Here is a 26459-nt window from a genome sequence, read left to right as displayed (position 1 = left end):
GGCACAGGGTGGCTTCCCTTACACCTTCTCCATGTCAACCCAGATGCATCCCTGAGCACAGAGACCCTACCTGCTGCAGCCTGTGTAGCTCAGAGTAGACACCAGACACCCACCGTGCCCAGCAAGGAGCCAAGAAGCACCACTAAAGTCCACCTACGTGGATGGAAGCCACCACTGTGGGTTTCCTGGGGCTGCTGTAGCAAAGTACAGTCCTCCCTCCATGTCCACAGGGAGGTTTGAGGACCCACTGAAGACACCAAAATCCTCTGACGCTCAAGTCCCTCCTGTGGAGAGGGGTAGTGTCTGCATGGCGCCTGTGCACCTCTGCCTGTGTACTTAGTTGCCTCTAGATTACTCTTTATTGCTGATACCACGTAAATGCCGTGCGAATCGTTGTCCTGTTCTGTTGTTCAGGGATAGTGGCCAGAGGAGTCTGCAACATTCTGTACAGATGCAATATTTTTCAAATATTTTCAACCTGTGGTTGGTGCACCTGTGGATATGGAGAGATAACTGTGCCACAACTGGGTGGCTTCAAGCAGCAGAAATGTGTGGTCTCACAGTTCTGAAGCCCAGAACCAAGGTTGCAGCAGGGCACACTCCCCGCCAGCCCCGGCGACTCAGGCAGTCTTGGTGTTCCTTAGCTTATGGTGGCACCTTTACAGCCCCCACCTGCAACTTCCCAGGGCCATCTTCCCTCTGTGTCTGTGTGTCCACTTTTTCTCCTCTTATGAGGACACCAGTCATGTTGGACTAGGGCCCACCTAATGACGTCACCTCAACCCCATTTCATCTACAAAAACTTTATTTAAATAAGATCAAAGTCACAGGTACTGGGGGTTAGAAGGTCAACACATCTTAGCGGCCACAATTCCACCCTTAATGTTGTTATCTTTGGGGAAAGATGTGTTTGCCAGGCAGGAACGCACTGTCACCATTCTTGTTGTTCTTTCAACCGCGACTTGATTAACCGTGTGCTCAGCACAGTGTTGATCTAAGCGGCCAGAGTCGGGCTGCACTACACAGTTTCTGCCCTCGGGAGCTCACGCTCTTGATGGCAGCGGAAGAGCACTCAGGTGAGCCTGCTGGAGCGGGAGGCGGGGATGCCAGCAGAGCCCCAGCCCACTGCAGGGAAGGGGAGGGCAGACGCCCAGGCCTGGGAGCAGCGCACCAGCCCCTGAGCCTGGGTTCCAATGAGGGGACGTCCTTCTCTAGAGGAACCCAGCCTCAGCCTGGGGCTGGCAGTGAGTGCCATGGAGAAGGAAGGGGTCACACGCGGGGCAGGACCTCTCTGTGGAGGGTGGTGTGCTGCTGGAAGCTCCGCCCTGGAGCTAGGGGCCTAGAGGGAGGAGAAAAGAATGGGAAAGAGCTGATGTCCCAGGCACTTGGCAGACACTTGCTAGAGATCATAGAGCAGGCCCCTGGGCTGGTGAGTGGGTAGTGTCACCAGATCCCCCTGGGTGGCAGCCTGGCAGGAGATGATAGGAGGCAGGAAAGCTGGGACAGGCGGCTCTGGATACGGAGCAGAGCAGGGCAAGGACCTCGGAGGGCCAGGGAAGGAAACGACCCGTGAAAAGGCAGGGAGGACGGGCTCCCCCCGCTGACCAGGGATGACCAGCAGAGCGAGGACGCTGCCTGCAGCAGAAGCCCCGTCACTTGAATTGGAGCTGGCTGCAGCCTGTTCACTGGCAGCAGCTTTGTGCAGGGGACCAGCCCAGAGGCTTTCCCAGTTTAAAGAGAACCCAGGGAGTGCTGTCGGCTTCCGCCAGGTTCATCCCCATGGTGCCTCGAGAGCCTGAGGTCTGCACTTTCATGACTTAGCTGGGTGGTTCACACAGCCCTGAAGCCCTGGATGGAGGCTGGCAAACATAGGTCCTTCCCAGCTGGCTATGTCTTTGGCTGTGTCTCAGACTCAGCATCCAAGTGGAGCATGTCTCTGTTCCCAGCACACAGCTGACAGCAAGAGTGTGACAGCAGGATGGGAGTTTAGCCCTCCAAGTGTATGATGGGTAAACATGATGTGCTGGGTGTACAAAATGGAATATTGATAGGCCCTGAAAAGGAAGGAATTTTGGACCATGGGCTGACACCCATGAGCCCTGAGGACCTTCTGCAGTGGAGACAGATGCAGCAGGATTTCACTTTCCTAGAGACACAGTGCAGCAGGTGGCCACGGCTGGCAGGGGTGGGGGTGTTGTTTCCTGGAGACAAGGTTTCCATTTGGGAAGATGAAACAGGTCTGGATACGGACGGCATGATGGTTTCATGACAGTGTGAACATGCTCAGTACCGCCAAACCATGTACTTAAACATGACTCACTGGTAAGGTTGATGTGTATTTTACCACAATAAAAGGAGACCGATCCCATCAAGGCCATGGTGCTTATGTACTTTACGAGTCAGAAAATCAGGGTGATTGCCCAAGGCTTCCCACCTGCGTTTTGAAATGATGTTTCAAGAATTGGAAGAGGATGTCGGCATTGGACACCAGACTCCCCACGTGTACCTGCCCAGGCCTCCCAGGGCTCCTTCCCCGGGCTCTGCCCGTGGCCTCTGCAGCCCAAGGGTTGCCCAGGTCTCTGCTCTCTGGGGCCCTGGCAGTGGGGTGGGTGAAAGCCTCATGTTCATATAAAATGTGTTCCTTGACAATTGGATCTCATAGGTGCCTTTAGTTTTTGTGCTAAATTCCTTAGGAGCTTGGCTGATTTTGTTAATTTTGCTACTAACATAATCTTCACAGATGAAGATGTGAGTTGCTTCAAGATTTCTGAAGGCCTAAAAATAATTCAGCATAATTTATCTCTGCCTTTGAGGATAAAAAGACACTTTCTGTAAACATTGACCATGAAGATCATTTTTCTAAAATCCCATGAGTTTTATTCTAAAGTTGGAAAGGGGGCGGGGCCATTAGTCTTCAGTAGATAGCACTCACGGGATTACTTCTGGGTTCAGCAAACACTTCACAAAACAAGTGCTAGGTGCCAGGCATGCTGCTAGCATGGGTGACAAACAGGTGAGATGTACTCACGGGACAGGAACAAGGGCTGGTAAATGGCACATGCGTGATGTGTGAGGGGGTGGTCAGTGAGTATCCACAGCTGAACAAAGGAAGGAGCTCTGTCCGCCTGGGGGCACAGACAGCGACTCATTGCAACAGAGCCCGCTAGAGCCTGTCTGGTTATACGCATCCTACCTTGGCGCATGGAAGAACCAATCCCAGAACCAGTAGAAATATTTTTTTTTTCTGCAGGGAAGAGAAGCAATCAGCTTTGCCTTTTAGGATGGTTCCCTCTGGCCGGGTGTGGAAATTAGGTTGGACATGGATAGAACAGGGGCTCAAATGAGATGTAGCGTGAAGCCGACAGGGCCCGTGGAAGGTGGAAAGAGATGGAACCGTGTTAAAGCGGAAGGAGCTATTAAGGGGGTGGAGTTGGATTTGGAATGAAGTGGTTGGTTCATTCCAGGGGAAAGAGAAGAATCAAGATGATTCCAAAAGCTGTGCCCTGGGAAGCCAGATGGAGGGGAGGTCCCTCTTCTAGGATGGGGAGCAGAGGAGAGGGGCGGGCTCTGCCTGTGAGTGCGAGCGGAGTGTGTGTGCGAGGTATGTGTGCACGGGTGTGTCCGGGTGGTGGCGGTACTGTAAGGTGCCCACGGCACAAATGCTCAAGCATAAGTGTTCAAAGGACAACTGGACACGTGAGTCCGGAACTAGAAATGAAGAATGGAAAATCACTGAGTGTGAACGATAACTGACGCCGTGAGAGTGGATGAGATTCGCCAGAGAAGCATACAGTAGGTGGAAAGAGCCAGAAAAATGTGGACCTCTAAGGGGCAGTAGGGGGAGGATTCTGGGTTGCCTGGGAAAGACTGAAAAGTGGACAGTCCAGGTTACAGAAGCAAAGGGAAGGTGTGTCAGCTTCACCCGTTTGTAGGGAGCAGCTGGTGACATTGCAGAGCAGACGTCTGCAGAGCGTAAGGACTGAGATCTCTGTGACCTCGGCAGGAGGACTTTGCTGACCACTGCACGGTCAAGAGCAGAAGCCAAGTAACAGGGTTGAATGATTAAGGCGTAAAGAAGTGGAGGGCTCCGGTGCCCACTTCAGAGCTAGATGTGAAGGGGAAGGCAGGGCCTATGGCCAAACAATGGAGGTGATGGTATCTCCCCAGAAACAGGAACAGATCAAACCACCAGAGGAAAGAGTGAGTTGAAGGGGTACAGAGGAAGCCTCGAGTGCCCGCCTTGCCAGGAAAGGAGCAAGCTTCCTGGGAGGTGGGAGCTCTCCGCGGTGGCATGGCCTCTCCTGCGGGGCAAGGACAGAAGGAGCTGCATGTTCAGGATTTTCATTCTTGACCCGAGTCTTGGCCAGAGTCGCTGGGAGCAGAGAGACAGCGCCTGGGCCTTCAGATGTGTTTGTCTGCTTAAGGGGGTCCCCTCAGAAGGAGGAGAGGGAAGGGAAGGGGCTCAGGCAGGATATTGTCTCTGTTGACATCCAGCCTCTGTCCTGTGACAGGAGAGTCCTGGAGTACAAGTCACACCAGGAACTGTCCTGCCCAGAGGCAAGGAACCTGACACTTTGTGTTCTCCTACTGTTCTGGGATGCTCGGGGGGAGGGCACTGCACTTCCAGCGGAGATGGCTGTGGTCACCCAGGGACAAGCCGCCTGAGACTATTGCCGGTGGGAGCTGCTGGCAGCAGCCCTGCAGCAGCCTGACAGGCCAGAGCTGGTTAGAAAGAGCGCAGGGCACCTTCGGTGGCCCACACTCTCCACTACCTCCTTCTCTTGCCCACCTGATTCCTGCATCTGACAGGATTGGGTACCAGGTCGGGTTTTTGTTTCTTTGGTTTGTTTTGTTTTTCCTATTGCTTCAAAATAAACCTCCCCAAAGCTTGAAACAACCACCATTTATTTAATTCACAATTCTATGGGTCAGCAGTTTGGGATGGGTCCCCTCCTGTTCTTGGCTGTGCTTCCTCATGTATCTGTGGTCACCTACCAGGTGGTTCAGGGACTGGCCGGACCAGAGAGGCCTTGGCCAGGGTGACTTCCCTGTTCTGCAGGGTGTCACCTCCAGCAGGCCAGCCTTGACTCACTCCCATGACCGTGTCGGGCAGGCCCAAGAGAGAGGCAGTACACACAAGGCCCCTGCAGCCGCGGCTCAGAACTCCTCTCTACAGCTGCCGTGGGCTGCTCCTGGCCAAGGAGAATGTCTCCTCTCCCCCTCAGTCTGGGTTGGCCTTAGGACTTGCTTTGGCCGACAAAATGAGGCAGAGGTGACAAAGTCATATTGCAGGGGGGGAATGAATTCAGGAAGAGGTGGAGGGCTGGGCCAGTTTTACAACCTGCCATGTCCTATCACTTGATGTCAACCCTGCGGTGGCCCCAGTACACACTGTCCCAGAGGCTGGGGTCGACGTATGTGTATGTGAGGAGTCCTGCGTGTGCTTGACATCTCTGAGAGTGCTCTTCCTGTGAGGGGACACTGGCAGTGCACATGTCCTAAGAAATAGACTCTAAGAAAAGACTGTCCCATGCTTTGCTTAGGAGAGAGCGGGAGAAAGGACAGAGGGTGGTGTTGACACAGTGTCATCTCAACAAAGGCCTCAGCACACCCACAAGAGGTGCGAAAGCTAGACTGGCCCAGTAGAGTTGTCCCAAAGCAGCACAGAGGGTTGGCTCCCTATCCCCCACACCAGCCAGTCCGTGGACGGCAGCTGACCTGAGAAGCGAGCTCACTTTGGGCAAGGTGGCCTTTCAGCCAAGCGCCATCGGGGCCGATAGCTGAGTGCCATCAGTTGACAGTGTTCCCAACAGGTGGGAAAGATCCTTGGTCCCTGGAAGGGGACCCAAGGTGTGCATCACAGTTTCTGTCACGTGGCATTATTCTTACCTTCATGAATTTAATGCTACCCAAATCCTCACAGATGAAGATAAGGGCGATCGTACTTCTCCTTATGATATTTCATCATGTAAAGGAAAGCCCAGAGGGAGAGGAACAAATTCCCTGGGCCCAGAAAGATCCCCCGCTTGCCAGCCCCAGGAGGGAGCCATGGTGGAATGGACATCCAGCCTCCGTCCAGCCTGTGGATGACCGCAGCCCCAGCCACACCTGTCTGCGAGACATCATGAGAGACCCTGTGCTAGGACCACCCAGCCGGACAGCACATGAATTCCTGACCCACAGCAACCATAAGAGAGAGGGTGTCTGTTTCTGAGGGCCACCGTACAGAATCTCACAGACAGGGCAGCTTCAACAGCAGACTCTGGTGGGCCACGGTTCTGGGAGTTGGAGGTCTGCTCTGTTTGGATGAGTGTCCCTCAAGGGTCCAAAAGTAAAGGCTTTGTCCCCAGCTTGAGATGTGGGCCCTTCCCTGACACCATTTCTCCCGTGCTCCTCATCAGAGACCCAGACCTTGAGCTGCCCCATCTTGAACTTGAACCTTCAGAACTCGGAGCCTGGATCTCTCTTTACTCCCTCAGGAGCCTGTGTCAGGCACTTTGCTGTGGTAATACTAAGCCGACTGACACAAAGTCCAAAATCAAGGGGTTGGCAGGTTTGGCTTCTCCCTAGGCCTCTCTCCCTGGCCTACAGAGGCCTTGCTGTACCCTCACACAGCCCTTCCTCGGTGTGACTCTGTCCTCGTGGGTCTGCCCTTTCTTACAAGGACACCAGCCCTGGGATTAGGGATTATCCTAGGACGTGGTTTAACCTTAACTGCCACTTTATAGGCCCTGTCTCCAAATATAGTCACATGGAGGGGTACAGCCTCAACAGTGCGTGTGGGAGACAGAATTCAGTCCAGAGCGGACAACAAATTATTGTCGCTGTCTTAGCCACAGAGTTGTGGGGGGATTTGCTGTGTAGCAATAGATGACTCCCACTTGATTCAGCATGGGGGGGGGGGGGAGCAAAACTCACTGAACTGCTCCATAGTGATAAACCAGGAGCTCGGATCCTGGTGGGAAGCAGACGGACTAGCCCCAGCTCAATCTCGCAAGATCCCAGCTTTCCTAGGATGAACACTCTCAAGGTTGTTACCTGAAATAATTACACTTTTTAAGATGGAAAAGCACTTTAAAGTGTTCGAGGAGGTAGCAATGCTAATTACCCTGTCTTGATCATCACATATTATGTACCTGTTTCAAATTATCATCCTATATCCACAAATGTATGCTAACACGTGTCAAATTTTTTTAATTTTAAAAGAAAAACACTTGGAAAATCTATAAATATTTCAAGGCACTTGACATTAAGGAGAAGTTATAGATTTCATAAGCATTTCTTTTTTTTTTAAATATGCCTGTCTACCAGTTTAAGTACCAGATTGCGACCTAATAAGGATCCAATGTTAAAGCTATCCTCCCAGAAATGGCAAACTAACAGTTCCATTGTTGATTACTCACAACACATTAGATATTTTAAAAATAGTTTGGAAAAAATTCACACTGGGTCAGTCATACAGAGAGGATGGATGACCATCAGTGGGACCAGCTATCACAAGAGCTGCCTGCCACTTGGCCAGGTGCTGCCTCTGAAGACCCAAGCAGAGAATATCTCCTCTCCTGGCTGTCAGAAAAAGTAGTATAAGTGGCATTCTCCCTGGGTTCCTGCCCTGCTGGAATCCTGGGTCAATGACCAGAAAGAAGGCAGAGCCCAAATAAGAGACCTCTATGGCGGAGGGCCTGACCCATTTTTCTGAGCAGTGGCCAGAGTCTTTGAGATTCTTTTCCATTCTTCATCCCAGGGAAGCTGGGCTCCAAGGAGAAGAGGTTGTGCCTTTTAAATATGGTACTTGGACAGACCCTGTCATCTCTCTAGGGAACCCCTGAGGCAAACTATCTGTTCCACAGTTGTTTCCTAAGACCCTGTGATTTGCAGGGCCCTGTTCTAGGCACTGAGTGACGGTTGGTATAAGTCCTGCCCTCGAGAGTGTCCCCGTAGGAAGAGGGAAGTCTCCAGAAGCGGAGCCCTGGAGCTAAGGCAGTTGAGGGAGCATCCTGGTGCACTCATCAGGTAACAAAACCCCATGAGGGGGCATGTGCTTCTGAATGCCCACAGGGAGCGCGGCCAGGTGCTCAGCATTTGTTTTGATCACAAGGACCAAAAGTAGGTTAAAAATGGGGATTTCCAGCCATGGATTACTTTACTGTCTTTGTCGATGGAGCTAATCCATCTCGTGCTTAAATTAAGGACTAGATTAAGGAAGCTGGGAGTGCATCCTCCCTCATGACAAGGGCTGCTCCGGGATTCTTCTTGAACTTTCCACGCCACAGGAACAACCCTGCTGTTACCTGGGAGAGGCCGTGGTTAGGATACCTGTGTCCTACAGGGCTGGGCTGTTCACTGGAGCACCTCCGCTGGGAGGCAGAATCCCCATCACCTTTTTCCCTAACTTGGGCCGGCAGTGTAAAGGACTCCTCCGGACTGTGCGACAGGCCTTAACAGTATGCATTTCTTGTTTAAGAAACAATTGTCTGCCGCAGTCTGGCTGGGCACGAATAACCCAGCCGCCACAAAGCCTTGTAGGTTCAAACAGCAACTACTTTATTTCAACTCTCACCAGCACTGCACGCGCGCTTTTCCGCCAACGCCACCCATGTGGCCCTTCCAGAAACCCCCACACACCGGAAATCCCTCCTCCGGCACTTCCCCAACCAATGGGAACTCTCCGGGAATCCCTGCGAGAACTCCAAAGTAGCTCGAGAACTCCAAAGTAGCAGGCGCCCCAGGCAGCAAGAGCCGCCCCATTGCCAGACAGTAAAGGCCAAATATACAATGCAATCAATCCAGCATCACAGCAGTTATATCTAGCTTAACCCAAATCATCATCTCGATGGTTCGCTGGCGGCACCTTTCAAACATTCTCTCTGGCAAATGCCAGGCATCATTCTGACCCGCCGTGGCTCTCAACGGTCGTCAAACTGTCACCCATTTTTATAAGCCAGGAGCAGAAGCCCGATAGCGAGGGCTGCTGGGAGAGTGTGAGATGGTGGAGAATGTGGGCAGCTTTATCACAAAGGCTGGTGTGAAAGAGGAGACGTGAGTGAGGGCTGGCGCTGGAGGGGACAGGGAAGGGCATTTCTTTAAAGATGAGCTTGACATGGGCTTGTTCATGAACCAATGAGAAGGCCTTACACATTCCTCTGCCTCTGGTCCCATCCTCCCTGTGACTCTGTCAAATGGGAACACAGTATTTAGAAAACTGGGTGGAGTGACTCACCAAAGGCTCCGTAGCTAGTGAATGCTAAAGCCGAGACTGGACCAGGACGACTGGGCTGCAGCCCTGCGTTCCTAGCCTTGTCTTAGGCTACCTCTGGAGAGCTCCTGGACTCTTGGCCTATCCACCCGGCATGGACTCAGCCTCTTAGCTTATCTGCCGAGTTCAAATCTGGCCCATCGCCTCCTTTCATAATTGAAGCTGTACTGGCGCACGGCCGTATTTATTGTCTCGCCTCAGTCTATGCTGCGTTGGGGGCGGAGTGCAGAGCTGAGGAGCAGCAGAGCCAGGCTGCCTGCACTGCGAAGCCTGCAGATTTCTGCCTGGCCTTTCTTGAGGAGAGGTTTTCCAGTCCCTGATCCACGTGGGAGCTGTCCTGCCGTCCAGTGAGCTGTTAGAACATCCTGTGGGAGCGGGCAGAGGGAAACTGGTCCCGGGAGGCAGGAGCCAAGCAGGAGGGCTCTGCTCCATGGAAGACACAGAACAAGGCCCAAGGGACAGTGTGCGGAAATTGGCACTGGTTCTGCCACCAATGAGGTCCAAAAATCAGACTGGTCGTTGAGGTGGCCAAGCAGTAGGGAGTCCCGTGGAGTTAGGAGCTGAAGACTGTGGTCTCCTTCCCGGGAGCATGATAGAATTGCACATCCTGCTTGGGACTAGATTAAGGAAGCTGGGAGTGAGGGAAGGCGAAGGTGGCTGGGAGGGACTTGTGCTTCCCCTGACTCTCCTTCAGTAAGGCAGGGCTGCAGATCTGAAGGGGTGGCCCAGGCAGGCATCTTAAACTTGTCACCACCTACCTGCATGGTTATCAGAGAAGTGCCAGAGTTTAGATGTGGGTGGTCCCTCAAAGGCCCGTAGGTTAAAGGCCTCATGTCCTGACTGGCGCTCTTGGGAGGTACAGGACACTTGAAGAGGTGGGGCCTGTGGGGAGGTCTTTAGGTCTCTGGGGACATGCTCTTGAAGGAGACAGTGGGACCTGGGCCCTTTCCTCTTCTCTCTTGCTCCCTGGCTTGTGACAGAGGCTTTGCTATGCCACACTCTCCCACATGTGGAGCTGTGTCACCACAGGCTGAGAGCACCAGGGCAGCCCAGCTGGCTCTGGAACCATGAGCCCAAACAAACCTTTTTGATTGTCTCAGGTATTTCATTATAGAAATGGAAAGCTGGCTAACACAGATGAGTTGGTTGAACTTGCATGTAATAGAAGGATTCCTCCAGTGACCGACCAGAGGAAAATTTATCAGGGAAGATGGAGCAAAAGACCAGTGGAGTCAGGCCTCAGTAGCCCAATGAGAGGCAGCAGAGGGCTGAAGAAAGGCCGCAGGAGAGGAGACTTGGAGGGCGGGATAATTATAAAAGTATGTGTGTGATAAAACAGCCTGGACTCGCTGTTTCCCAGATATGTGGCATGTGGGAAGAGGACTCAGGGTGACAACAGTGTCTGGCATGAGAGAGAGAGAGTGAGAGTGTCGTTAAATCAGCTAGGAAAATACAGGAAGGGGAAGGAGATCTGGAATGAAAGCCAAGTTCCATTTGGGGCACCTTTTAAAAATTCCCTTGGGACATGAAATGGAGCTATCAGGGACATGGATAAGTAAGTCTGGAGTGGAGAATCAGAGACTAGGGAAATGATTCTCTTTGTCTGTGTTATTTACCATGCATTAAATCAAAGAAATCAAGACTCTGAATACCTTCCATCCCTGTAACTGCTGGTGCAGGGAAGAAAACAAACATAGTTAAGTTCTAACAAGGGATACTTGGTCCCCAGTAGGCTTGTGTGGAAATGCATTTGGGGGCTGAACAGTAAATGGTGGAAACATTGCTGCAGCCACTCATGCATCCTAGATGCTTGCCTCGATTTGCATTTAGATGAGAATTCCTTCAGCTCAGAACCAGGATTGTCCCCTCACTTCTAGCACTTAGAAAAGCATTAACTTTAGCTGGTAAAGTGTCATTGGAGAGCAGTGACACAAACCATAACACCAGGATTAATAGTGTTCCCTTAATGACTCTGTAGAAATTAGCTGTCAAAGTGGTGGAAAAGTTTAGAACAAGCCTTGTCTGCCAGCTCCCTGAGAATGGCGCGCACACCCTGTTAATGAGTGACCACCCAGCTTCCCTCCCCCACTTCAAAAGGTTGTGCTGTAGTGCATTTCCCCACTCTTGAGATGTACAGGGGAACCCTAAAGATTGGTATCTGAGTCCTAGGTTAAAAGTGACAGCTGCTCATCTTGGGCATGATGGCAGGAGAGGTATAATTTATCCAGACAAACAGAAATAGAGGCACGTGGTTCAATAAAAAGCTCTCAAAGGAACCACACAGAGCAAATTCTAATATGGACTCTCCATCTCTGCCAATGATTTCCTCTTCACACAGTCTATCAAAAGCACATTAAAAGCCCATTTCTTATTAGCTCTTCCTCAAATTGGAAACCATTTACTGTTCGACCCCCAAACGCATTTCCACAGATTATTATTGTTGGGTCTGATTAAGCCATCCCATTTACTTTCTTTGCATTTAATTTTTAAAATTAGAAACATCTGGAGAAGTCTTCCCTTCTCTCTTTTAAGAACAGAACCAGGATTGCTCCTTGCCCTAAGATGAGAAAGCGCCGGAGCTCAGTGGCACAACAGTGTGAACACACCTGACGCCACTGGCTGAGTGCCTAAAAATGGTAAATCTTATGCCGAATGTATTTCAGGACAGTTTTTTTTCAAATAATAGTATTCTAATTATAAAAGGAAACATATAACGAAGAAAGCTAAAACTTGCTACAATTCCAGCATCTTGAGGCCAGTGGATCAAGGAAAGGCACTTGGAGGTTTTGCCAGAATTGGTTCTTCCTTTACCCACAGATACAGGCGACCAGGGGGCTGCACCCTGTTGGAGACGGTTCATCCCCTTGCCTTTCACTTAGTATCTGAATCAGGCTCTGGTCTTCACTTGACACGGGTTAGTTGTTGGCAGGATGCTTTTGTTAAAAGGTTCATTTTCATAAAAATTAGTCGACACCCAGAACCGACTAATGCCTTATACTGTTCAAATTATTAACCCATTTACTAGGTCTGATGCACTGAACAACAGATGTTATGAATAGCTTGGAGAGCATTATAACATATGGCCACCAGAAATTGTATTGATATTTGGATTAAAAAAAATAGTACAATTTCAATGGCGTTACTCAACAGTCATCAGATCTTTAAGAACCTGAGGACAGGACATTCAGCAACTGGGAGGCCATGAAAGTGTCTAAGCCATTTGCTGCCCAAGACTCAGCTGTTGGTTTGAAGAGCAGGGTGAGCACCTGGTCTCACACGGCCACAACGATTCACTTATCGGGGCTCTGCCCTGGTGGCCTTTCCTCGGTCACACACCACCACCACCGCCGCTCCCACCCTGCCATTGCACCACCTCCAGATACCATAGTCAGATCAAGCCTTCACCCTGAGTACATCGCAAACTCCAACATGATTTTTGGGGGCAAAAAAACATTCTGACCACAGCACGGCCCATGTTTAATGATACTGTAACTGGGGCAAAACACCCATATGGCTTATTCTTTGCCAGAATGTAGGAATCAGTTGTAGAAGTCATTCCCCATGAGCTAGATTTGATGTGTCCAAAGACAGCTAGCAGAAAATATGTACTTAATTTATTCCGAATTTGTCCCTGTATACCCACCCTGAGGGGCCGCGTCCAGCTCCATGCACTGGGATAAGCAAAGGTGTAGTCTTAGAAGAGAGGCTTGGTCAAAGCAGCTCAAGAGTTGACCCTCTGAGCTCCTGGGGCATATGTCTGTAGGCGAGGCTGCCTGCCTACTTACTCAATCTTACAAATGGGTAGTTAGAGAAAAATTTCTCTTTGCAAACCATAGACTTCATTTAACCTCTGCATTAGGGTCATGTATGGCTTCCGTGACCTTGCGGGGACCCCTGGGTTAAGATATCTAGGTGTTGTGAGGGGGAGAGCCTCAAGGGCAATGTAAATATTTGCTCATTGCCTTTCTGTAAGGTGGAAAAAGCAAATATTAAGGGCTTTCGGAATCGGTATCTTTAGGAACTCAGAACATAGTCAGTGTTTAGCTTGTTGACCTGACTTAAAGGGAAGGGAGTGGACAAGCCGTGGCCCTCCTGAACAAAGCAAATTCTGTATTTCATTCTTCTGGGAAATAGAAACAGGAAGCAGAAACAGCAGAACAGGAATATATTGCCTGGAAAAAGCAAACACAAATAATAAAAGGTCTATGCAAACCAAAAGCATGGCTAAAGAGATTGCTTTGTAAATACACCACCTAGACCAAATGTCGGAAGATTGAGTTGCATGTACAAATATATCTTGTTGAGTGCAGAGGAAAGGGTCGAATTTTATTTCCACCCAAACAGCACTATAACAAGTCAGCACTGATCATGACTGGTTCTCGGTCACCAAATGCAGTCACTAGTTAAGAGAGTCACGGGATCTGCACACGGCTCAATATGGTGCCAGAAGCTCTGTGACCATCGGTGTTCTTTTCTCCTATGGCTTAAATCGTGAATTGACTCAGGTCATCCTCAGCCAGAAATCAGGAGATTCTGGGCCTCGTTTCCAGCTTAGGCCTCTAATAGAAATGGGCAACAGTCAAGTAATCCACCTGCAGCAGAAATGACCCGATGAAGGCTCACAGGCAGGAGTCGCCAGAGCGCCAGAACCACGTCCCACACGTTCCTCACGAAGGTGTTGGGGACTTCGTATTTTGTGCTGTGTGTGTCCTTACCTTGGTACTGAATTCAGTTAAGCACATTCAGTGGCAAATAATGCATGAAAATATCATTTTCCGTCTTAAATTCGTCTTTGGTGGATTTGGAGAAGACAATTCCTGACAGTTGGACTTCGTAGCTCAAGAATCTGAGGGATAAATTTTTTCCTCCATTCTTAAAATAATATTGTTTCTTTTTTTTTCCCCTTTACAAATAGATAAAAGCTTTCAGTGTGCTCATTTTCCCAAGTTGAATGATGTCCCATCGTAAGCCAGTACGGTTAGTGTCTTGGGCCTCGCTGCTCAACTATGGAATGAGGAAGAGCAGCTCCCTCACCAGGAGGCTCCAGGCTGGCTACCTGCCTTCCCCCTCACGCCAGCCGTCGGGGGGCATCACGTCTGCACTGCACTAGGTGGAGAGCCAAGAGGTGGGAAAGCAGACCCTGCCTCAGATATTATGACTAGCAAATAGTAGAGATTCTATTCAAACCGACAGCTCCCTTTACAAACTCAGAGCCGCGTCTACTGGCACCTGACCTGAGCTGAGCCCTGGCCAGCCCACAGCACACAGGCACAAGGCTCAGCCTCCAACTCCCTGCAGTCCTGGGCTAGGACATGCGCAGCTGCAATTCAGATTCAGGAAAGGAGGATGTCTAAGTGCTCCCTTTGGTCCTGTTCACCACCTCATTTTAAATATGTTCCAGTCACTTGTTTTGACTTTGAGAATATTCTTCAAAATCTTAATTGAAATCAGTAACAGCTGGATGATTTATAATTGAAATCAGTACCCATTTGAGATTTTACCTTTGCACTTCGGAATTCTGTGATATCAAACTTCTGACCCCATGCAAAATCAAGTGGCCTTCTCTCCCTAAATAAGGAAACAACGTCAACAACATGACTGTGTTTACCCCTGCTGTCCACAACACCGGCTTCCCTTCACCCAGATGCTAATAAACAGAGTCAATCCTTCAAAGATTTTATGCTTAACTAAACATGCTGTTGGATTAAGATACTTCCACACGAAACAAACTGGCTTTTCTCGCTGTCATGAAGTGTTTTTTGAATTGTCGTCCTTTGTAAAATTTCTAGTTACTTCCAGTTTTTCTCAACTCACCGGATAACACAGTTATATTTTTCTTTGGCCCCAATTAACAATGCTGTGCTTATTGTTCTTTAAACTTTACAATGGTAAAGCACCACAAAATTGTCCTTCTACGATTTCAAGTTTTAAAAAATTAGATTGAGTTTCCACCCATCATAGTTGATTGGTTGATAAAAATTCCAGGGATTATAAAGCAGGTCATTTTTGGTCATTTTGCTGTTAATCAAATGAATACATTAGGCTTGCCTGTTTCACCATCAGCATATCCCGGGAAATAAGTGGGAGGACTTTCACGAGGTGGTCTAACTTAGGATATAAGCTATGCAGGAGTGTGACAGTCACTTACTGAGCTCTTTCCAAGACGTGGCACCATTCTGCCAGTGCTTTAGGTGTGACTGACACACAGTCCTAATGACTCTGTGTGTAGGTGCTATTAAGATCCCTCCTTACAGATGAGGAAACTGAGGCACAGGCAGCTTCGTGGTTGTGTGACCCAAGTAGCACACAGTGCCCGGTACCTCGAAGGGCCCCACTCTTGGTTCTAAGGTCTGTGGCCATCATCCTGAAGTTCTCAATATTTGAACAAGGGCCATTGTCCACTATGGGTCTTGGTTCACTTCTGCTGCTATCACAGAACACTTGAAGCCAGATGATTTATAAAGCACAGATTCATCTCTCACAGTCTAGAGGCCGGGAAGTGCAAGAGTGTGATACCAGCAGCTGGGAGGGCCTCCTTGCCATGTCCCTGGAGGGCAGCACTGGAGAGGAAGGGCACTCTGGACAGAGAGAGGAACCGGCCAGGTAGCTGTTGGCATACAGCAATCCTGTGCAGGAGGTGGCAGGAGAGGTGGCCGATGATGGCTGATGACGACCCTGGCTCTTCGGCAGCATCACTGGTTTCCAGCAGGTTATTTTAAAGAGAAAAGTGGGAAGAGCAGCACCTCCCTGTGCTTGAGGGGCGGCTTCTGTATTTAATTCTTCTTCTTCTTCAAGTGGCCACCGAGATAGGGCACTCTGTTTTCGCTGATTGGGTCCTGTAAGAGTAAGAGACTCGTACTGTTGTTTCCTGAAGAATGCCCACGGAAACAACAGACAAGGAGAAAAATCAGAATATAATTACGTGTTCACGTATTTCCAGAGCAGCACCTGCAATCCGGGCAGCGCTCCCCACGTTTAACTTGGGAACATTTAAGTTTCAAGACTGAAATCAACAACAAAGTAACTTCTTTGATATTTTCCCTCCTCCTCCTTTATTTCATCTCCATGAACTGTTTCTGCCAAGTTCTGCCCAAAAGACTGAGGACATTAAAGGTTCAGGAGAAAAATGAAAAGGACTAGCAATCTGTCCCTTCCCAGGACAGATACCCTAAGTGACTTTCTTTTCCTTCAACTGTAGATAACCGTTCTGCTTTCAAAAGAAAAATGTGGCCCACCTACAGAGCTCTTGGGTCTCCGGAAGGGTCCTGTCATCTCTCTGGTCCTGGCCACTCCTGAGCCTGACAATTGCACTAACAATTGCACCGGCCATTTTCTGATAAGGATCTGATAAATGGGACACAGGGATAAAGGAGGAAAGAGCCAGACTTGCTGTGGACAATGAAGCTTCTAAATCTAGTAATGGAGTAGGAAAGAAAAAGCCCAAACTTTTAAGCAGTGTTGAAGCCCACTACTGGAAAACAATACCAACCAAAACCTCATTTCAAGTTGTACTTTTTTTAGGAGAGTTACAGACAGAGAAGTGTTATAAACCCGTGTGCCTGTAGGCCCAGCGACCAGGAGGCCCAGGCAGAAGGGCTGCATGAGCCCAGAGTTCAAGACCAGCCTGAGCAACACAGTGAGGCCCCATTAAAAAAAAAAAAAAATGTTATAAGACCAAAGCACTGTCTAAACCCAAAGCCACAGAGTGGTGCTGGTGGAAGCCTTGGACAATAAAGACTTTGGACATATTGACAGCCACACAGGATGGCTTTTGTCACCCTGACTGCTTCCTTTGCCTTCATAAATACTCCCTGGCTCAGTCAAAGGCTTCCTTTGATCGATGCTTCTGGGTTTTTTAATGTTTACTTTTTAGTTGTAGGTGGACACGATATCTTTATGTTATCTTTATGTGGTGCTGAGGATCGGACCCAGTGCCTCACACTTGCTAGAAGCGCACTCCACCACCTGAGCCACAACCCCAGCCCCAAGGCTTCTGTATTTAATTCTTCTTCTTTATCTTGAAAAAAACCTCACTTTCCATAAAGTAGGGCACAGGGTCTCTGGCTGGAAAGCTGTAACTATTTGGAAAGTGAGGGTGTGAGATTGTTGGAAGGTTAATACACAGAGACCTCAGATTCCTGACTTCGCAGAAAGTTAAGTTTGCTTTCTGAATACTGTACAGGGCCTGGCTCTTGAAACTGGAGTTAAGTAAAAACCTATCTAGAGACTACAGAGCACCCCACTCTAGCCTCCTATGCCCTCTGCTTGGCTCCCAAGCTCTTGGCAGCCAGGCTACCCCCATGACTGACCACCTACCCAAGCAAGAGAGTGGAGAATTTCTCTTTCAAACCTGCAGATATTGAAAATTTTGGCTTGTTGTTTTATTACACCACAGTGAAGCCCACCTGGTGATGATTTCCATCCTTACCTACAAACCCCCCCCCAACCATAGCTCTTTAGGAAAAACCCTGTCAAATTTTCAGCCAAAGAAAGCCCAGCATTCAAGGAGAGCTGCTATTAAGGAAGATAGAAACGAAAGCAATTAGAAAATAGGAACTGAAGAAGCAATAAAGAGAGATGAAGGCCCTGCAGCTATGAAACAAGAATAGGGTGTTATTAAAAAGGTTATTCTAAGATCAAGAGTTTGGGAGATTAAAAATATGAAAACAAATACACATTTATATTCATGTCCCACAGGCATTGGAAGATGAAGTCGAACACACAGGATCTCTGGAGAGGAGAAACCAAAGGCAAGGATAAAAATGAACTGAAAAGAAAGAAAGAAAATGAGATGATTAATCCCCGAGGTTCAATCTCTAAATACTAGGAATTCAGAGAGGAAGAGACGGAGGAGAACCAAAGACCAAGGTCATCTCCCCTCACAGCCCAGTGCAAAACAAAACTGGATGAGAAAAAGAGAAAAGAAAAATACCCACACCAAGAACAAAAAATAGCAAGGATTGTTTTTGTTTTTGTTTTTTTTAAATCTTAAATCTTTTTTTTTAATCTTAAAAGCTTCCCAAAGAAAGGCCCTTCCCACACCTTTCTGGAGCATGTGGCCCCTGACATACAATGCAGGAATCAGCAGAGACAAAAGCACACTGCAGGCAGGCAGACGGAGAGGGGAGTGGTGGAGGGTCAGGAGTGACTGGAACCAGGAGACCTGGCAGGGACACAGGAAAAGGGCAATTCCACAGACACCCAGGGCGGGCGTGGTGCTCGGAGGGGTCTTCTTTGGCTTGGGCAGAGTCGAGGAAGAGGAATGGTGTCATGACCATCACATGGAAAAGTGAACTCCCAGAAAGCATAAGTTGCCTAATAAGGAAAGTTGAAGGCAGGCAATCCAAGAGCTGTGAACCTGGCCTTCCGCAGAGGAAATAAACAGAAATAACCAAATTGATGGGCGGAGAACCAGAAGATCAGCTGTGCATTAGCAGTGTGATCCAGGGTGCAAGAAACTCCCAGTGGTGGGCAGTTGGGCCTGGGCACAGGAGGACTGCAGCACGGAGGGTGGCCAGGGCGGTCCCCTGAGAGGCCCGAGATGGCGGTAGAGGTGGGAAAGTCACTCTCTCTTGGGACATCTTACCACCTAGCAACCCACCGTGTGTGACTATTTCAGCATAATTGGTTTGTTTGCCCAAAAACAAATAAAGAAAACCCCGATATTTATGAAACACAAATAAGCTCTTTGTTTTTGGAAATCACAGCAGTGTTTAAGATTATTATTTTATTGTTTTTATTTTAAACAGGCAAAACTTCATCATAAGGAAAGCACTTACCAGCTTACGCAGGATTCAGTCTCTTTTTAGGATTAGAAATTGGATCGACTTCTGTCATTCGGTCTAGGAAAGGCTCTGGCTGGTTGGAGGGGTACTAAGTCTGGAAGACCGCAAAAAGAATTTCCAACACACTCCTGTCGGCCCATCTCTGTGGCTCACAGGATTAGGAACCTGATAGCCTGAGGTTACACAGCGTTGACCTGGGGGGGTGGGTTGGAGGAAACTACGCATGTTCTGTTCTTTATCCAGAACTCACCTTAAAAGTGAAGGTGATTCAAGGCATATTAGTGAACCTCAGCATAACTTAAAATAATTTGCACTTAAAGACATACATGTTGAAAAGTGTTTAGGAAGAGCACAAATGTTTTCTTTTTAGCAAATTTCATAGTAATTTTTTCACATTGGGAAAACTACTAATGATGTGGCTGAGGTGAAGGAACAGGACTTTTCTGTTTATAAAAGGTGATGTACGTTTGAATTGCAGCTATGTAGGGCTCTACCATATAGTTAAGATTTTCTCACCTAATGAAGTGACTTTCTCAATAAAAATGGAAAGAAATGCCACCCAACAAAATCCGAGTGCATTCGGTCCAGAGAGAGTGGGAGGGGCCTTCCTGTCACTATTATTAGCATGGATGGGGCTTCTGAGCTCAAGGATCTGCTGCTCTCAGGCAGCCCGGACTCAGCTCTTGGTTTCTGAGACCCAGAAGTGTATGTGGGCTCCATCTGTTGGTGCTTACTCTATTAGAAATTAAAACTGGGGGCTGGGGATGTGGCTCAAGCGGTAGCGTGCTCGGCTGGCATGGGTGCGACCCAGGTTCGATCCTCAGCCCCACATACAAACAAAGATGTTGTGTCCACCGAAAACTAAACAATAAATATTTTTTTAAAAAATTAAAAAAAAAAAAGAAATTAAAACGGGGAAATTTCTAAATGTTACTTTATTAGAATATCAAAAATAAACTCATTAGGGCTGGGGCTGTAGTTCAGTGGTAGAGCGCTTGCCTTGCAGGTTTGAGGCCCTGGGTTCTACCCTCAGCACCACATAAAAATAAATAAATAAGTAAATAAATAAAGATTTATTGTCCATCTACAACTTTAAAAATATTAAATAAATAATTAAACTCATTAGATATTATCATATTACATATATATATATATATATATATATTTTTTTTTTTTTTTTCTCCCTGTACGAGGGGTTGAACCCAGGGCCTTGAGCATGCAAGTGCTCTACCTCTTAGCCAAGTTGCCCAGGCCAGCCTTGAACATGTGATCCCCCTGCCTCCACTTTCCCAGTAGCTGGGATTACGGGCATGCGCTGTCTTGACTGTAAACATATTTTTGTGTTTATTATCATAAATGCATTTTTATGAAAATAAGTTCTCAAAAAAGTAGCGAAAGAGTGGCATTGTTTTGCATTCTTGCAAGTCTTTCTACCCAGGGGGGCTCGCGCCTGCTTCTGCTCCCTGCTGCCATGTGCCGATGTGGCAGAAGTTTGTGGACAAACTCCAGCCTCACACAGAGGCAGCTGGGAAAGCAAGGGATATTTTAACAGCCTCTTTAGGTAATTGTGGGCAGTCTTCTCGACAGGGGGTAGTTTGGTTTCTGGGTTTTGTTGTTGTTGTTGTTTAACTGACAAATAATCGTCTGACTCGGTGAGGTAGACAGTGAGATGATGATGTATGTCTGCCCTGTGGAAAAGCCCAGGTAATCACACATCCCTCATCTCACATGCTTATTTCTTTGTGGGGAGAACATTTACTCTTTTGGCCACTTTGAACATTGTTGACAGAAGTGGCCACACTGTACAATAGATCGCTAGAACTGTGCCTCCTGTCTACTGCATCTTTGTCTCCTCTGACCAAGCCTCTCCTCTCTCCATGGACCCCCACCCCAGCTTCCCGCAACCACTCTTCTCCTCTGTACTTCTGAGTTGGACTTTCTAAGATTCTGCATAGAGGTGGGATCGTGCAGGAGTTGTCTTTCTGTGCCTGGCTTATTTCACTTAGCAAAAAGTCACGGGTGACAACATAAATGAACCCGGAGGACAAGCAGTAGTGTCTTAAAGGTTTGTTGCCATGTGAAATCTGAAACCTCAGCAATGAATTTTTCATGGTCTATTGAATAGAGAGTCTCTTATGTTCACGTCCATCAGTCTGTCTTGCACTCTGAACGGATCTTCAACCCAGGCATGGGTTTGTAATATCACACCATTGTTCTTTTGGAAAATTGGGGGACTCTGGTTTATGCAGATCTTCCAAAGGCTGATGCTTCTCATGCCACATTTATTAATGACGTCACTGATCTCCAGGGAGGGTCTTCAGCATTAGGGAACTGTCAAGCTCATTGTAACAAAACTTCTAATTTTGACTAGAAAACTCACGTGTTATCCTTGGCAACAGCTGTTTTCTTGAACAAAACCTAATCTCTTCATTTTTTTTTGGTGGTGGGGGGGAGAGTCTACACATACCCAACTCCAAATAACCATCATTTACCAGGGTTTTCTTTACAAAGCAGTCCAATGGCAGGTATGTCTTTCTCCAGAACACATTCTCCAGAACACAGTTATTTCTGATGCAACAGCAATGTTTCCTATGTACTTCTTTCATCATGCACAATATTAAGAGATGTAATAAAATGAATAAATTCTACAGTGTCCTCAAAGACATTCTGGGTTGACTGCTGGTCCCTGGAGTAGAAGGCTGGTAATGCTTCCCACTGCTTTCCACGCACCAGAGCACTGAGCTCTCCACTGTGCCGACGCTGACGAGGCAAAAGCAAGTGCACCTTGGCCTCTGTCACCGGAAAGCTTGCTGACTCTCCCTGCAAAGGTGTCAGGACCCACAGGAGTCCCCTGACCACACCTCCAGAGCTGCTCACTTGGTCCCCGGGTGTTCCTACTGTCACAGAGCACACTGCCACCCAAGAGCTCGGGGACACACAGAGTAACTAGTGTGAGGGGACTTTTGACCACAACCCTTCCCAGATTGTGATCCAAACTTCATGTGCAAACACTCCCCAGAGGTCTAGTTCTCTTAACCGCTCCCTTCTCAGCAGGAAAATAAACTATCACCATTTTCCTTTAAAATCCTGCTGTTTATTATCCTTATTCTTTGCCACTCTGTGTGAGTGTGTGTGCACAGGCAGACTCCCCCAGTTGTGCAGAATGGTATACCTGCACGTGCCTTCAAAAAGCACCAACCAATGTGGCAAGGGAGTGAGAAGCTACTCTTTCATTGCAGTACTTGCAACCTAAAAACTGAGTCTAGAGCGTTCTTTCCCTCAGGCCTAACTTCATCCTTACATGCCTGGAAGCTTGCTATTCTGGAGAGAGGAAACCGGCATGTTTAGAGATAATCTTAACCTTCCCTGTAACTCTGTCCTACACGTGGGACTAAATTCTTCAACCAAGAGGCCTCAACCAGCAGACAACCTAGTTCTTTATTGTATAGTCCACGATTGTAAAAAAAAAAAAAAAGAAAACAATAAGAAAAAACATCTTGGAATTAAGAGTGGTTTCTTGAAACTCTTTCCTCCCAACTACCTGCATCACAAATTGCTATTTCCTTTATTATTTTCCTCCAATATTATTTTTCCCCTTCAGGGGCCTCACACATGTTAGGCAAGTGCCCTACCCCTGAGCTACACCAATGACCCTTCTTGAAAAAAAATTTATTTTAAGATAAGTTCTCACTTGGTTCCAAGACTGCCCTCTAACTTGCCATCCTCCTGTTGCAGCCTCCTGAGTTAACTGAGACTTCAGGCCTCTGCACCTGGCTTCTATTACATTTTATTTTATTTTTTAAAATATTTTTTTTAGTGTTGATGGACCTTTATTTTATTCATTTATTTATATGTGTTTTCCCAAAGCTGGGCGAGAACCAAGTGGTGTGCAAGATGATTCCAGGTGCTGTCAGGACGGTACATCCTTAATGGCTGTATCTTTGTGTGTCAGGGTGGTGGGGGAACCACATATCCAGAACCCCAAAACCTGTGATTTCATGGAGTTTTTGCCTAAAACCCACTGTTTTTGTTTTTTAAGTCAGTTTACATCATGCAGCATGGCATGAGCCTGTCACCCAACTATTCAGGGGATTGAGGCAGGAGATAGAAAGTCCAAGGCCAGCCTGTGCAACACAAGAAAACACCATTTCAAAGGAGAAACAAGAGCCAGGCACAATAGTGCATGCAGGTGATCCTAGCTAGTCCAGAGGCAGAGGCAGGAGATCTCAAGTTCCAGGTCAGCCAGGCAGCTTAGAGAGACCCTGTCTCAAAATTTACCACGGGGCTGAGGATATAGCTCAGGTGGTAAGCACTTGCCCAGCACGTGTGAGGCCCTGGGTTTAATCCCAGCACTGGGGGGGTGGGGGGCATTGAAGTCACTGTGTAGGTTGTCTAGAGATATGATCCAATGGCTCCAGCCTGGAGCATGAGAGGAGAAGCCACTGAGCCAGGGACCTCTGTCATTCTCTTGCGACACAATCCATGCCACCTAGTCCTCCTTCCCCAAGCAACACCTCCAACAACTCTGGTGACATGCCAGGATGTACCTCCTTGGACAGCCAATTACCACCTGGAAGATTTCATTGCAGCATTTCCCCTTTATTCTTACCTCCGACAGGCTATCCTACCCGCCCACCCGGCGTTCTCCGTCTCTTTCTATTTCCTGTCCACTGAGTGATCTCCTAACCCCCAGGCCCACGCTCCCCCATCTCCTCAACACCTGCCAGTCTTGCTCACTTGGTTTCTACATTCCTCAAAGACGTCTGCACGTTCCTCCTGACTCCAGGCTCCTCCACACCTACCCTCTCCAGTCTGCACAGGAACTGAAGTCTTTTTATATTGCCAAAAACGACTTGAAGATATTTATATCCTACCGTAAGAAATCTAACTCCATTCCTTCAGCTCCCATGGGGCCTACCCATCCTCGTTGGCTTCTCTACAAGAACTCTGCTCTCAGATCCAGACCCCCTGCCTTCTGTTGTCTGTGGGCATCCTCACCTCCAGGGCTTTCCTCTGGCCACAGCCACATCCACAATGCCTCAGCTTCAAAATCTGTCTCAGTTCATCTCCTAATAAAGGAAACCTCTCCCTGGAAAGGTCCCTTAGCATTTGTGAGCCCTCTGCAACTGCTACTGTTTGTAACATGTAGGGTATCTAACACAACATCAAGGATTACCCAAAATGATATTGGCTGCAGAGCAACAGACAACCCACCTTGAACTGGCTTGAAGGATGAGGACATCTATTGCTAGGTATCTCCAGCTCCAGGGGCAGGACAGCTCCCAGGCAAGTCCTGGGAGACAGTCCTGCTCCTGCTCTGTGAGGTCACCAGGATCCAAGGTCCCTCTCAGCAATGGCTCCATCTGAAGGCTGGTCCTCAGGAGCACTGAGGGACACAGGATTGTCTGCAGCAAGCAAAAGAGGTGGACAGAGACTTGCACACCTGCATGTGGAGCTGCTTCCCTCCAGCCAGGGTCCTCCTTTAAGGTCCGTCATAACTTGGAAAGGGTGTGTACCATAGCGAAATTCAAGTTGTCGCAGGAAGGAGGGTAGAGGAAGGGGGTTGGGTGCTAGGTAGGCCACCAAAAGAATCCACTGTGACCCACATACAGAGGGGCACTGCAGGCCAGTTCAGTGTGTACACATGGAGGGGTGGACATTGCCAACAGTGTCTACCACAACTTAGTGTGGGGTGCATGCAGGGAGGCATTGCTAAGAAGGATATGCAATTGAGTCTAAACTAACAATTTTTCATTTATATCACATATATAACACATTTTATTACATACTATATATGTATAACATACAATACATGTAATGTACGTTATATGCATATCTGAATGATGAAACAAAATAAGATGATACATTTAGGTGAGAATCGGAATGTGCATATATTTTAAACACATACGTATAGGTAAAATTACACAGTATCAGGGACTGCAAAATAAAGACTTAAAGGTCAGAGGCCTCGGATGATGTGATCACTTATGGAGAAAATCCTAAGTAATCTACCATAACCACTAGGCCTTGGAAATTAATTCAGCAAGGTCACAAAATATAAGATTAATATATAAAATCTGTTGCAGCAGCAACTGAGAAGTGAAATTTTAAATATAATTTCATGTAGAAGAGCTTCAAAAACATAACAGACTTGGGAATAAATTTAGTAAAAGATATGTAAGACCTCTATGCTGAAAAGTACAAAAGACTGCTGAGAAAGATCAAAAAAGACCTAAATAAATGGACAGATATACCATGGTCATGGACTGGAAGACTTAGTATTGTTAAGATGTCAGTCCTTCCCAAATTGTTCTATAGATCAAATGCAATTCCAGCCAAAATTCCAGTAGGGATTTTTTTTGCCCCCTAATTAATTCTTAAGTACTCAGAGGACTCAAAGCAATTTTTGAAAGAAAGAACAATGTTGAGGAAAATATTCCTTGCGTGATTTCAAAACTTATCATGGAGCTACAGTGTCAAGACAGAGTGGCCATGATGATTGTATAGAGATTAGCAAATACAATGGAGTCCAGGAATAAATCCCCATATATGGTCAGTTGATGTTAGACAAAGGTGTCAATTCAATGGGGAAAGTAGAGTCTTTGCAATAGTGTGAACAACAGGGTTTTACTACGGAACAAAATTGAACCTCAACCTTACCACATATGATAATTAAAAATTAAATCAAAATGCATCATAGATCCAAGTGTAAAAGTACAAAACTTCCAGAAGAACATATTGAAGAAAATCCTCACAAACTTGGGTGGTGGGAGGGAAAACAAAGACTTCTTAGGACACAAAAAGCATAAGCTACAAAAAGACCTGAGACAACTTAGATCTCACCAAAATTTTTGCTCTTTGAAAGATACAGGGGCTGGGTATGTGGCTTAGTGGTAGAGCACTTGCCTAGTATGCATGAGGCCCTGGGTTCAATCCCTAGTGCACACACACACACACACACACACACACACACACTAAAAAAAAAAAAAGACAAAAGTCACTTCACAAAAGACCTATGAATGGCCAATATGCTCATAAGAAGGTATCATGAGGGTACAGTGATATTTCAGTACATGTACATAATATGTACTGGCCAAATCAGGGTAATTAACATCTCCATCTCCTTATCATTACTCTGTGTTTGGAGGCTTCAAGCACTTATCTTCTACTCAAATAATATAATACTTTATGAATATGATCACCCCACTGTGCTGTACTTCTGTGTAGCAAATTTTGGTACCTGTTATCCAACCTCCTGCCATCCTCTCTCCCCACCACCCCTCCCAGCCTCTGGAAATTACTCTTAAACATTCCCATTGACTTTTTTAACCTCCACCTATGAGAGAGAACTTGTGGAATCTGTCTTTGTGAGTTATTTCACTTAATGTAATGTCCACCAGTTCCATCTGTTTTGCTGC

The 26459-nt window shown here is 47.5% G+C and overlaps 1 protein-coding gene across 7 annotated transcripts in view; it reads left to right on the top strand.

Moving 5' to 3' along the window:
* Window positions 1–26459, top strand: part of Prkag2 (protein kinase AMP-activated non-catalytic subunit gamma 2) — a 258824-nt gene that overhangs the window by 168491 nt on the left and 63874 nt on the right. The window lies entirely within an intron of this gene.

The sequence above is a fragment of the Ictidomys tridecemlineatus genome, chromosome 2 (assembly GCF_052094955.1).
Source record: "Ictidomys tridecemlineatus isolate mIctTri1 chromosome 2, mIctTri1.hap1, whole genome shotgun sequence".
NCBI lineage: Eukaryota > Metazoa > Chordata > Mammalia > Rodentia > Sciuridae > Ictidomys > Ictidomys tridecemlineatus.
The sequence above is the reverse complement of the archived record's forward strand: the minus strand, read 5'-3'. Positions and strand labels throughout refer to the sequence as shown.